This window comes from Mesoplodon mirus (assembly GCF_964341445.2).
Source record: "Mesoplodon mirus genome assembly, chromosome: X".
Lineage (NCBI taxonomy): Eukaryota > Metazoa > Chordata > Mammalia > Artiodactyla > Ziphiidae > Mesoplodon > Mesoplodon mirus.
In genome coordinates, this window is record NC_138981.1 from 4918250 (window position 1) to 4930120 (window position 11871).

Genomic DNA, 11871 nt, shown 5'->3' on the forward strand with positions numbered 1-11871 from the left:
TATGGAGTATGTGGCAAAACCAAGCTGAAGTTTGACCAGTAGGAGAAGCCAACTGTCTGTTTACACGACGTCTGATTAGACACATCAGGAGGATCAGAGCCAACAACTGCCAAGACTCCTAGGAGTGTGGGCTTTGAACAGACCCCAGCAAGGCTTAGGAATAATCAAGAAAACCATTGCCCCCTTGCCAACGGGCCGTGTTTGTTTCTTATTAGCAATGCAGGAAATTGATCTGCCCTGCCGCCCACTGCCAGTCCTTCAGATGAAATAGATACTTCCCATGGTCTACATCATGGTGACTGACAACTGTAAGCCACTCTTTAAAAAATGATTTCAAAGGACAGACACTTGGCTTCCAGACAGCTTGCAAATGGCCTCCTAATACAGGAAAGAAATTAATTACTTGCCCATGGAATCCCCAGGGTGTCCTATATTGTGTGGAGTAATTCTTTTAGTAGAGCTATGAATGACGTCTTCAGAAAAGAAAACAGAAGCTTCCCTGATAAATTCTACACAGTCCCCCTTGCCCTCCAAATGCCACGTACACACAAAACGTATTATTTTCAAAAGCTGGTTTGCTCATGCCCACCTGAATCTGGTTGTTTTTCCCTATGATCTTCAATTCCAGCCAGGAAAGGAAAACATACCTGCACAAGATCAAAGGCACCTAGCATTGGCATGACTGTTGATTTTATTTAAAATGTAAATGCATTAGTGATTTATGGTTCATAACACACAGTACGGCGTGTTGCTCTTACTAACTGTGTGCTTGTTAAAGATATGTGCAATTTGATTCCCTGACGAGAAATCTGGCACAGCCATTTGAAAAAAAAAAAAAAAAAGTATGTAATCCTGTATTGTGGCTGTGTCTGCTGACTTTTTTAAGAGTTCAACCTTTCTAAAAAAAATCATAAAAATGAAATTAGTCGTTTGTTGAATGTGGGAGAAATTTGTCACAGAAGGAAACTGTGTGAGTTAGATGTAAGCAGATGGTCACGTTCTATGGCTGCTTGCCTGCTCTGCGGCTGTGAGGGAATCTGTGGCCCTGTGAACAAACCAGTGAAAACAGGAATGGCCTCAGTCTCCTTCAGCCAGAGAAGCCAATTGATTAATCTGATTCTTTCTTCATCAGTTGGAAGGAAAGGTCTTGGAGGGATAACTTTATATTTTGTAATGATTTTAACACAAGGAGGAAAAAACCCCTATTCATTCTTTTCTGTTTTCATATATAACAGAGTAATCCTAAGATGAAGGGTTTTTTTTCTTTGACTTCACATCTAGAGAAGAGATTCTTAAATGCAGGAGGGCAGTTTTGCCCCCTGGGGACATTTGGCCATACACGGAGACGTTTCTGGTTGTTACACCTTGTTGGGGGAGGAGCTGGGGGCTACTGACATCTAGTGGATGGAGGCCAGGGATGCTGCTACCCATGGTACCAGGCACAGGATACTCCCCACCCTGCAAGCACCGCAAAGAAATACAGCCTGAGATATACTCTGCTTTGAAAAAGAGAGAGAAGTCTTGGAACATTTAAGGATCACAAACTCAGGTGCCTCCAGTTTTCAGGCATGTGATATACATGAATGCAGAGGGCTATGGAGTGCTGGAGACTAATCAGTATTGCCGAGGCTGAGAAACCCTGATCAGAACAAAAGTTTCATCCACCGTATAGCCACAGTACCCTAGGGCAGATGGGGAAGGTTTCAGGGTTTCTTAACCTGATTAGCCCATAGAAGATCTTCTTTGATTTCTACTAAATGCATCCTTTATATGTATATGAAAGTAAGGGATTTGCCTGCATGAAATTGGGGAAAAATACATTATATAACCAATATTAACTGAAGAAGAACTACAATCCTGCAGCCTGTGGAACATAAACCACATTCACAGAAAGATAGACAAGATGAAAAGGCAGAGGGCTATGTAGCAGAGGAAGGAACAAGATAAAACCCCAGAAAAACAACTAAATGAAGTGGAGATAGGCAGAAAAAGAATTCAGAATAATGATAGCGAAGATGATCCAGGATCTCGGAAAAACAATGGAGGCAAAGATCGAGAAGATGCAAGAAATGTTTAACAAAGACCTAGAAGAATTAAAGAACAAACAAACAGAGATGAACAATACAATAACTGAAATGAAAACTACACTAGAAAGAATCAATAGCAGAATAACTGAGGCAGAAGAACAGATAAGTGACCTGGAAGACAGAATGGTGGAATTCACTGCTGCAGAACAGAATAAAGAAAAAAGAATGAAAAGTAATGAAGACAGCCTAAGAGACCTCTGGGACAACATTAAACACAACAACATTCACATTATAGGGGTCCCAGAAGGAGAAGAGAGAGAGAAAGGACCCGAGAAAATATTTGAAGAGATTATAGTCGAAAACTTTCCTAACATGGAAAAGGAAATAGCCACCCAAGTCCAGGAAGTGCAGAGAGTCCCATACAGGATAAACCCGAGGAGAAACATGCCGAGACACATAGTAATCAAATAGGCAAAAATTAAAGACAAAGAAAAATTATTGAAAGCAGCAAGGGAAAAACGACAAATAACATACAAGGGAACTCCCATAAGGTTAACAGCTGATTTCTCAGCAGAAACTCTACAAGCCATAAGGGAGTGGCATGATACACTTAAAGTGATGAAAGGGAAGAACTTACAACCAAGATTACTCTACCCGGCAAGGATCTCATTCAGATTCGATGGAGAAATCAAAAGCTTTACACAAAAGCAAAAGCTAAGAGAATTCAGCACCACCAAACCAGCTCTACAACAAATGCTAAAGGAACTTCTCTAAGTGGGAAACAGAAACTTGCAATTGTAATATGGTTATAAAAAGGTGATACACAGCACAAAACCAGAATTATACATCAGTGGTACAGGATAGAAAGCCCAGAGGTAAACCCACGCACCTATGGTCACCTAATCTATGACAAAGGAGACAAGAATATACAATGGAGAAAAGATAGCCTTTTCAATAAGTGGTGTTGGGAAAACTGGACAGCTACATGTAAAAGAATGAAATTAGAACACTCCCTAACTCCATACAGAAAAATAAAGTCAAAATGGATTAGAGACCTACATGTAAGACCGGACACTATAAAATTCTTATAGGAAAACATAGGAAGAACACTCTTTGACATAAATCCAGCAAGATCTTTTTTGATCCACCTCCTAGAGTAATGGAAATAAAAACAAAAATAAACAAATGGGACCTAATGAAACTTCAAAGCTTTTACAGCAAAGGAAACCATAAACAAGATGGAAAGACAACTCTCAGTATGGGAGAAAATATTTGCAAGCGAATCAATGGACAAAGGATTAATCTCCAAAATATATAAACAGCTCATGCAGCTCAATATTAAAAAAAACAAACTACCCTATCCAAAAATGGGCAGAAGACCTAAATAGACATTTCTCCAAAGAAGACATACAGATGGCCAAGAAGCACATGAAAAGCTGCTCAATATCACTAATTATTAGAGGAACGCAAATCAAAATGCAATGAGGTATCACCTCACACAAGTTAGAATGGGCATCATCAGAAAATCTACAAACAACAAATGCTGGAGAGGGTGTGGAGAAAAGGGAACCCTCTTGCACTGTTGGTGGGAATGTAAATTGGTACAGCCACTATGGAGAACAGTATGGAGGTTCCTTAAAAAACTAAAAATAGAACTACCATATGACCCAGCAATCCCACTACTGGGCATATACCCTGAGAAAACCATAATGCAAAACGACACATGCACCCCCATGTTCACTGCAGCACTATTTACAATAGCCAGGTCGTGGAAGCAACCTAAATGCCCATCGACAGACGAATGGATAAAGAAGATGTGGTACATGTGTACAATGGAATATTACTCAGCCATAAAAAGGAACGAAATTGGGTCATTTTTAGAGATGTGGACGGATCTAGAGACTGTCATACAGAGTGAAGCAAGTCAGAAAGAGAAAAACAAATATCGTATATTAACGCATGTATGTGGAACCTAGAAAAATGGTACAGATGAACCGGTTTGCAGGGCAGAAATTGAGACACAGATGTAGAGAAGAAACGTATGGACACCGGGGGAAAGCGGCCGGGGGGTGGGGATGGTGGTGTGATCAATTGGGCGATTGGGATTGATATGGATACACTGATGTGTATAAAATGGATGACTAATAAGAACCTGCTGTATAAAAAAATAAATAAAATTAAAAAATTAAAAAATCAATGTTAACTGTTTTCTTTTAAACATTCACCTCTATATTTTCCCTAAATACAAAAACTGCTTCTTCCCGTTCCTCCACTTCCTCCTTCTTTTTCTTCTCATCTCTTGTCTGTCTTTGCAATAGGAGAGCTTTGGTCACCCCTATTAAGTTTATTTATGCTCATAATGCAAACAACTTAAATTCTTAAATTCCGTCTTGGAAAGGCCTTTAAGTTTCAGGGGATAGGTTAATTGCCTGAGCAGCAATTAAGATTTTAGCTATCAATCTAGAGGTTTTCTCTCAAGGGCACATACCAAAAGCCAAGTCCACAAACTTCCCTGGGATATGTAATTTATCCAAGAAACATGTAAATAAGAAACATCGTTCATGATCATGCCAGTCATTTCTCTTCGAAAGTTCCCAAAGGAAAAATACACCCATTGTTCATCTTTCAGTCTACAACCTTCAAGTTAACGGCCACGAGTGATGAATTGTTAGCAATATTAATACCTACGTGTCTTAAAATCTTTGAAGCATCATCTCTTCAGTTTATATATCCTCTGGTAAATTCTGACTTTGCACCACAGATTATAACAAGCAAACAATACAAGGAAAACCCACGTCTAGCCTCTCCTGTGGTTCGGGTGCCAACATGGTTTTCTGTTGACTACAGTGGCCGCACGGTTCATGAGGATGGCTCTTGGCAATCGCTTAGTGATAGAACCATATAGCTGCTCCTTTATCAAGACAGTTCTTCACTGTGGTTCTAGGAGATTCTCTTGGAAATATATCTTTGGGTCTACTTTTGCATCCCTTCCAAAGACTATGAGCCATCTGTATGCCCCCATAGATCCTTCTCTGCTTAAATTCTCTACAACAGATAGCGTTATCTGCAACCAATTGTCTGGAACAGCTAAAGCTACCATGACATGAACAGTAGCAATGTTAGCAGAAGTAAGGTCTGTTGAATGCTTTCTCGAGAAGTGCACGCCCAGGTCTTCCCTCTTATGTACCTTACGCTTGCTATTTGGGCGTATATAAAGTCCATTATATGAATCAAAAATGTCTCGATAGGAGATGTCTTGCAGGTTTGACACTGATGGTGTGAAATTCCCAGTGCAGCCCAAGCTCCGTCACCTCCTGTGGCCTTGCCTCTTGCCCTCAGAACACTCACTTATACCCCCTGTCTGAACACTGTAGGGAGGCTGAAGAATTTGCCACTCTCAAATATTCTGGTGCAGGACCTCTTTTTATTTTCGGATGAGGAAGAAAATCCCAAAGGGGGCAAACATGTTGCTTAAAGCCTCACAGTGTGCAAGTAACACAGATGAATACACATCCCACTGCATCATTCTGTCTTTCCATTATCTACTGGCAGAATGCATAGTCTAAAGATAGTTATGTGTCGTGTGTGTGTGTAGCAAAGACACATTTTTTTTTTTTTACCCCAGATGTATTCATAATGGAGCAGTTTACTGAAGCAGTTGAGTATGACCTGTTTTCTTTTTAAACATTGCACATTGGGGTGTGAGGGGAGGGATGGACTGGGAGTTTGGGATTAGCGGATGCAAATTATTATATATAAAATGGATAAAAAAACAAGGTCCTACTGTATAGTACAGGCAACTATATTCAGTATCCTGTGATAAACCATAATGGACAAGAATGTGAAAAAGAATATATATAGATAGATAGATAGATAGATAGATAGATAGATATAAAACTTAATCACTTTGCTGTACAGCAGAAATTAACACAACATTGTAAATCAACTATAATTCAATAAAATTTTAAAAAAAACCTGACAAATTAATGTCCAGATTTCTAAGAAGATATTTTCCAAAATCTGTATGTCTACAGGAACGTTTATTTTTGACATTGACATTGTCTATATGTTTTATTATCCCCTCCTTTCTGTATTTGCCTCGCTGACCCACACAGTAAGAGTTTAGTCAATATGTCTTTCCCTGGCCCACATGCCACTTGTTGACATTTTATGGAAGCACCAACCAAGTGCCGGGATTTGGTTTCCTAAGATGCAGAGGAAATAAGATTCCAAAAAGCCAAGCAGATTGTCTGTTGCAAAGGTGTAAAGGAGGAAAATGAAGGAATAAGGCTTAGGAGCTTTATTCTTGTTTCCTTTAGAGGAATAAGAATAAGCCAAAAGGCCAACGAGGAACAAGGTACTGAGGTTTACAAGTCAGGTTTGCATCCGTCTCAGGTATATTTGAAGCCTATTCAGTTTTGTACTGCTTCCCAGCACTGACAGCTTCTCTCAATTTGGAAAGATTTTTGGTTTCTGTTTTATCTTAATGAGGATATGAAATTGGCTTCTGGGAGCAATGTTCCCATTTGGTAAATTCCTTAGAGCTTCAGCACGTTTTTCCCCCTCCTCTGCTCACAGGACAAGCCCAGCAACATACTGAATATACAATAAACGACAAGAATGTTTGTTAAGAGTGTGATTTGAATGGTCCAAACTAGAAAATAGCCTAACCGCCTTACTATAGAGGAATGTTTGAAAATCATATGATGGGATATGATGATCTTTAAAAGGCATCAGGCAGAAGAAACTAAACGACATGACAAAACATTCACATTTATTATCAAGGGAAAAAGTGGTTCAGAATACTATGTGTAATTCCACACATATACACACGCTCACATACACAAAAGTACATACCAGCACCCACAGACACAGCTAGGAGGAGCTAAATATGAGCTTATCTCACTCATAGGCATTTCTGCATTTATCTTATTTTGTTTTGTTTTATTTTTTAATTTTTGGCTGCGCTGGGGCTTCGTTCCTGTGCACGGGCTTTCTCTAGTTGCGGCGAGTGGGGGGCTACTCTTGGTTGCGGTGCGCGGGCTTCTCATTGCGGTGGCTTCTCTTGTCGCGGAGCACGGGCTCTAGGCACGTGGGCTTCAGTAGTTGTGGCGCGCAGGCTCAGTAGTTGTGGCGCACGGGCTCAGTTGCTCTGCGGCATGTGTGACCTTCCCGGACCAGGGCTCGAACCCGTGTCCCCTGCATTGGCAGGCGGGTTCTTAACCACTGCACCATCAGGGAAGCCCCCTACATTTACCTTTTTAAATTTGTCTCCCTACTGACGCTTGAAATACCTGCAATAAAGTGCAAACATTTTAGTTGTACTGGTCAGTGAATTTTGTTTTATGAAAACCCTGTGTAACATCCACCCAGATGAAGAAATGGAGGGTTTCCAGCACCCTGGGGGTCTTGCCTGTCTTCCCTTCTTGACAAAATCTCCAGGTAGCCCCGACTCCAACTTCTCTCCCATAGTTTAAGTTCGAGGTGTACCTTCTTTTACTTTCCATATTGTTGTCACTGTTGCCTTTTAATATTTTCAAAGGTTCTGGATTGCATAGGTACCTTATAGGAGTTCTGTAATTGCAGTGTTATTAGGATGAGAAAAGGAGAGGAGGGAGGGAGGGGAGGGGGAAGGAGGGAGGAAGGAAGGGATTTATACATCAGCCACTGCATTCAAATCTATGTCTTAGCCATCGCCTTTGAAGGATCTTTGGGAGGATAAACTAGTTTGATTTCCTTTAAAGTATTACTTGGTATAAATTTAAGATGTGGTATCATGTCTTCAAAGAGAGTTCTTGGGCTTCCCTTGTGGTGCAGTGGTTAAGAATCTGCCTGCCAATGCAGGGGACACGGGTTCGAGCCCTGGTCTGGGAAGATCCCACATGCCGCGGATCAACTAAGCCCGTGTGCCACAACTACTGAGCCTGAGCTCTAGAGCCCGCGAGCCACAACTACTGAGCCCGCGTGCCACAACTACTGAAGCCCGCCTGCCTGGAGCCTGTGCTCTGCAACGAGAAGCCACCGCAATGAGAAGCCCGCACGCCGCAACTAGAGAAAACCCGCGCGCAGCAACGAAGACCCAACGCAGCCAAAACTAAATAACTAACTAAATAAATAAATAGAAAAAAAAAAAAAAGAAGAATTCTTGTACACCTATTTCCGCCCCCTAAAACCAGGTCCTGGGCGTGCCTGATATATCTATTTCTGGACTCTGCCCAGACAAGAACATTACATGTTTTTCTCCTTTGTTAGGTTATTTTCTGAGAACATCTTTGCGACTGGCTCCCTGCTGTATCTGTTTAAATTCTTCAGGCACACCCAAACACTGGTAAATGTAAACAGTTTGTGATCGCTTGAGTGCACACGTGGTGGTCTTGCCGTCATATGCCTGGAAGGAGCTTCTGAGATGGAAGCAGTTTGGGGAAGAGAATATCTTTTCTGTTAGTTTGAAGTGTAAACTTACTGTTGTGACATAGCTTCTAAAAGAAAAAGGGTGGGGTCCAGTGGTTAAGACCTGGCCTTCCAAGGGGTGTGGGTTCGATCCCTGGTCGGGGAGCTAAGATCCCACATGCCTCACGGCCAAAACAACCAAAGCATAAAACAAGCAATATTGTAACGAATTCAATAAAGACTTTAAAAATGGTCCACATCAAAAAATCTTTTTTAAAAAAAGGGTGTGATGCTGAAGCTTAAGCATGTGCCTGGTGTATTGGCATGAATTTGAATTGCCTGCATTTACGTGGATATCCCAAGTTCAAACATTTCCATTAAATTAAAATGTGGTCATGCTAAATTAACTTAAATTATGCATGGCCTTATAAACATACCCAGTTGGGTTCCTTTCACCCAGTCCTGCAGATAACCCTCTCTGTCTGGAGTATTTGCGTGGATTTGCATTTCCCAAGACTCGGTGTATCTTGTTCAACATTGTCTGACTGCCATGCTAAGCCATGCTAAGCCATGCTAAGCCCTCTCTTGGATCTTGGTCTCCTTTGCAAGGATCCTGGCTTTGCCTTTGGCTTTCCGAGTCTGGTTTAACAGGCCCAGTGATCAGAGGAAGGCATGGGTCTAGAGCTCCATCAAGAGCCAGTTATCTCCGATGCTGAAACTTTGCTTTTTAGATTCCTGGAAATAAAAACCAAATGGTCACCTGACCCTGGCGCCCTTTTGGTCAGGTTCTCATCTTTCTGATTAAGCAGCAGAGCTGTGCCAGAGAAGACTAAGTATACCATCATTTTCTTTAGATAGTCCTTTCCATGGCATTTCATGTTTTTTCCCCCAAAGGGCTTCCGTAGGACTTTATTATATTATCAGTTTGTTTGCAAATGCTGTCAGTGAAGTTCACGCATGCTCTTAGATTCCACTTTACTTACCGAGTCTCAGGCTGCTGCTTTGCCTGCGTTGTGGGGCAGGAATTCCCTGGGAATCCCTGCACCTTCAGGGGCAGCCTTTATCCAGTGACTGACAGTGTGCAAATAGAAATATCTCCGCTCCCCTAACCCTGGTGATGTCACCTCCTGTTTTCAAAGTTCTTCTGTAGGAGTGAGTCCACACACACAAAAAATCACTTTTTCATCTCGAGGACTTCTTCTGGGGAACCCAGTCTACAACAGCATCCCAGCTGACCTCTTATCTATTTAGTTAGAAGAATTGGAGGATTTTCACTGGAACTTGACTGCCAGTTATCTCCGAGGAGAGACTAAACATGTTGACATTTTCTTAAAACAATCAGTTTTGCATAAGTAGAGGATTTTTCTGAACCGGATACTTCTTAGAACTGTGTCTTTTGTTCATCCTCCCCCTGATAGGACATACTTCAAGTCAATGGAATAAGGATAGCACTTGTATATTTTAAGGGTCCTTTTGGTGGGGACCTGAAATTACAGAGTCAGGGAACTAGCCTTAAAGTCCTACTTACTGTTGAAATTGATCTGAATTGACGTTTGTGCAGAAGAGACAAGAGGAGACTCGTGTTGGTTAATGGCATGGGGTCCAGTGGGGACATTTCATTTCAGATTAGGAAGGACTGGGGTCTGGAAGATTTTCATCGTCTCAGAATGTTCTCTGGGGCAGAGTTCATAGAGTGTTTCAACAGTTGAAATCCTAGGAGTACTTCTCTGTTCCAAATGGCTTCCAAGCCGAGGATCCAGAAATTCAATTTGCTTCTCTGCTCTCTTTTTAAATGTTTTAATTTAATATTTTTTTTAAATGTGAAATAGTTCGAAATGCAGAAAAATCCTTTAAAGCTGCAAAATCTCCCTCTATCTCTTTGGCTCCCCCTATAGCCTGGCCTCCAGCAGAATGCAGAATGGATTTGCCTCAAACACACTTTTTCTACATAAAGTGCTGTGTTTTAAAGGTTTTTCTATTTGAGACTAAAGGGCAAACAAATGGAAGGGTAATTTAAAAAAATAACAAACATAAATAAATTAGAGAAGTTTGCTTATGTCTTAACTACATCCATCTTGAGTGTAGAACCTGCCGCTTCTCCCTGCTGTGTCTTCCTCCATAGCATGTATCACGTTCTAGAACACTGTGCAATCTACTTATGTATGATGTGTATTAAGAGTCTTCCCTGACAGAAGCCAGCTCCACGAGCGTGAGGATTTTGGCTTTTTTGTTCATTGCTGTACAAAGAGTAGGCGAATCTCTGGTACATAGAGGGACTCAATGAATATTTGCTGAATGAAGGAATGGAATCCCACTGGTGTGTCCTGGCTGCTGTTTGGCTTAAACATTTTGATTTGCTTGGCTGCTTTCCTTTTAACCTCTACCACTCTGCCCTCCTTTTATTTCTAAGGGTGGAGCTCATTATGTGCTCTTAGGTCTTGGGCTACAGCTAGTCAATGTGAAGAGGGAGGGAATTCCCTGGCGGTCCAGTGGCCAGGACTCTGTGGCGCTTCCATTGTAGGGGGCACGGGTTTGATCCCTGGCTGGGGAAGCAAGATTCCACAAGCCACGTGTCATGGTCAAAAAAAAATATTTACATGAAGAGGGAGAAGAGGGGTGTGTCTGTGTGTGTGTGTGTGTGTGTGTGTACAGCGGGGTGGAGAGATGGAGAAACCATTGAATGCAGGATATGTAGGATGAGGGTGGGGTCCTGTGGATATATGTAGTTTTAAGAAGCATATTCAATAAAGTGATAGATATTTAGTCTGAAAGATGCTTATTTTTCCATAATGCAGACCACTAGAAGCAAGAAGTAAAGCTGGCCAAAGTCTAACCTGAGTGAAATTCCTAGAAGATGGAGCATTTCTCCTAAAGAAGGAGCTTCTAAGTATCTTATTATTGATTGAAATGTCTGGTAAGAGCTTTCCATGAGGATCAAAGGGAGGAAAAAAGGTCTTAATGCTGGGGACACTCCACATGGGTCCTGATTGTGGTTTGTAACTTTTCTCAGCTGATGAAGAGGTTGAAATTCACAGCGTTCTTTGCAGGACTTATGGGATGTTGATATTTTAATCCCATGAAAGTAGTTAAGAGAAGTTCTACCCTCTGAACATCTGCACTTGTTCTCTATGCAGAGTCAGATTTCAGCCAACGGGCACACTTACCTATAATAGACTGGGTCTGAGTTTTTCCTGAGGCTGTTTATTTGCTTCTGTTAGAGTGATTTGTCTTTTATGAGCAGACTTGCAGTAGCAGAGTCCTGTGACTTGAGAAAAGGTTTTGGGAGAAACTCTTAGAAGGCACATTAAAAAAAAAATTAAGTGTAGTTGATTTACAATATTGTGTATCAGGTGTATAGCAGAGTGATTCAGTTATATATATATATATATATATATATTCATATATTTATATATATATACACACACACACACACACATATATGTCCAGATTATTT

At 41.2% G+C, this 11871-nt stretch overlaps 1 long non-coding RNA gene across 1 annotated transcript in view; it reads left to right on the plus strand.

Annotated features, from left to right (window-relative positions):
• The window catches only part of LOC309796429, a 65126-nt gene extending 53642 nt beyond the window's left edge, over window positions 1-11484 (plus strand). Inside the window, exon 3 of the long non-coding RNA XR_014292455.1 lies at window positions 11213-11484. This is a non-coding gene — a long non-coding RNA (uncharacterized lncRNA). The remainder of the gene's footprint in view (window positions 1-11212) is intronic.
• The last annotated feature ends 387 nt before the right edge of the window (window positions 11485-11871 follow it).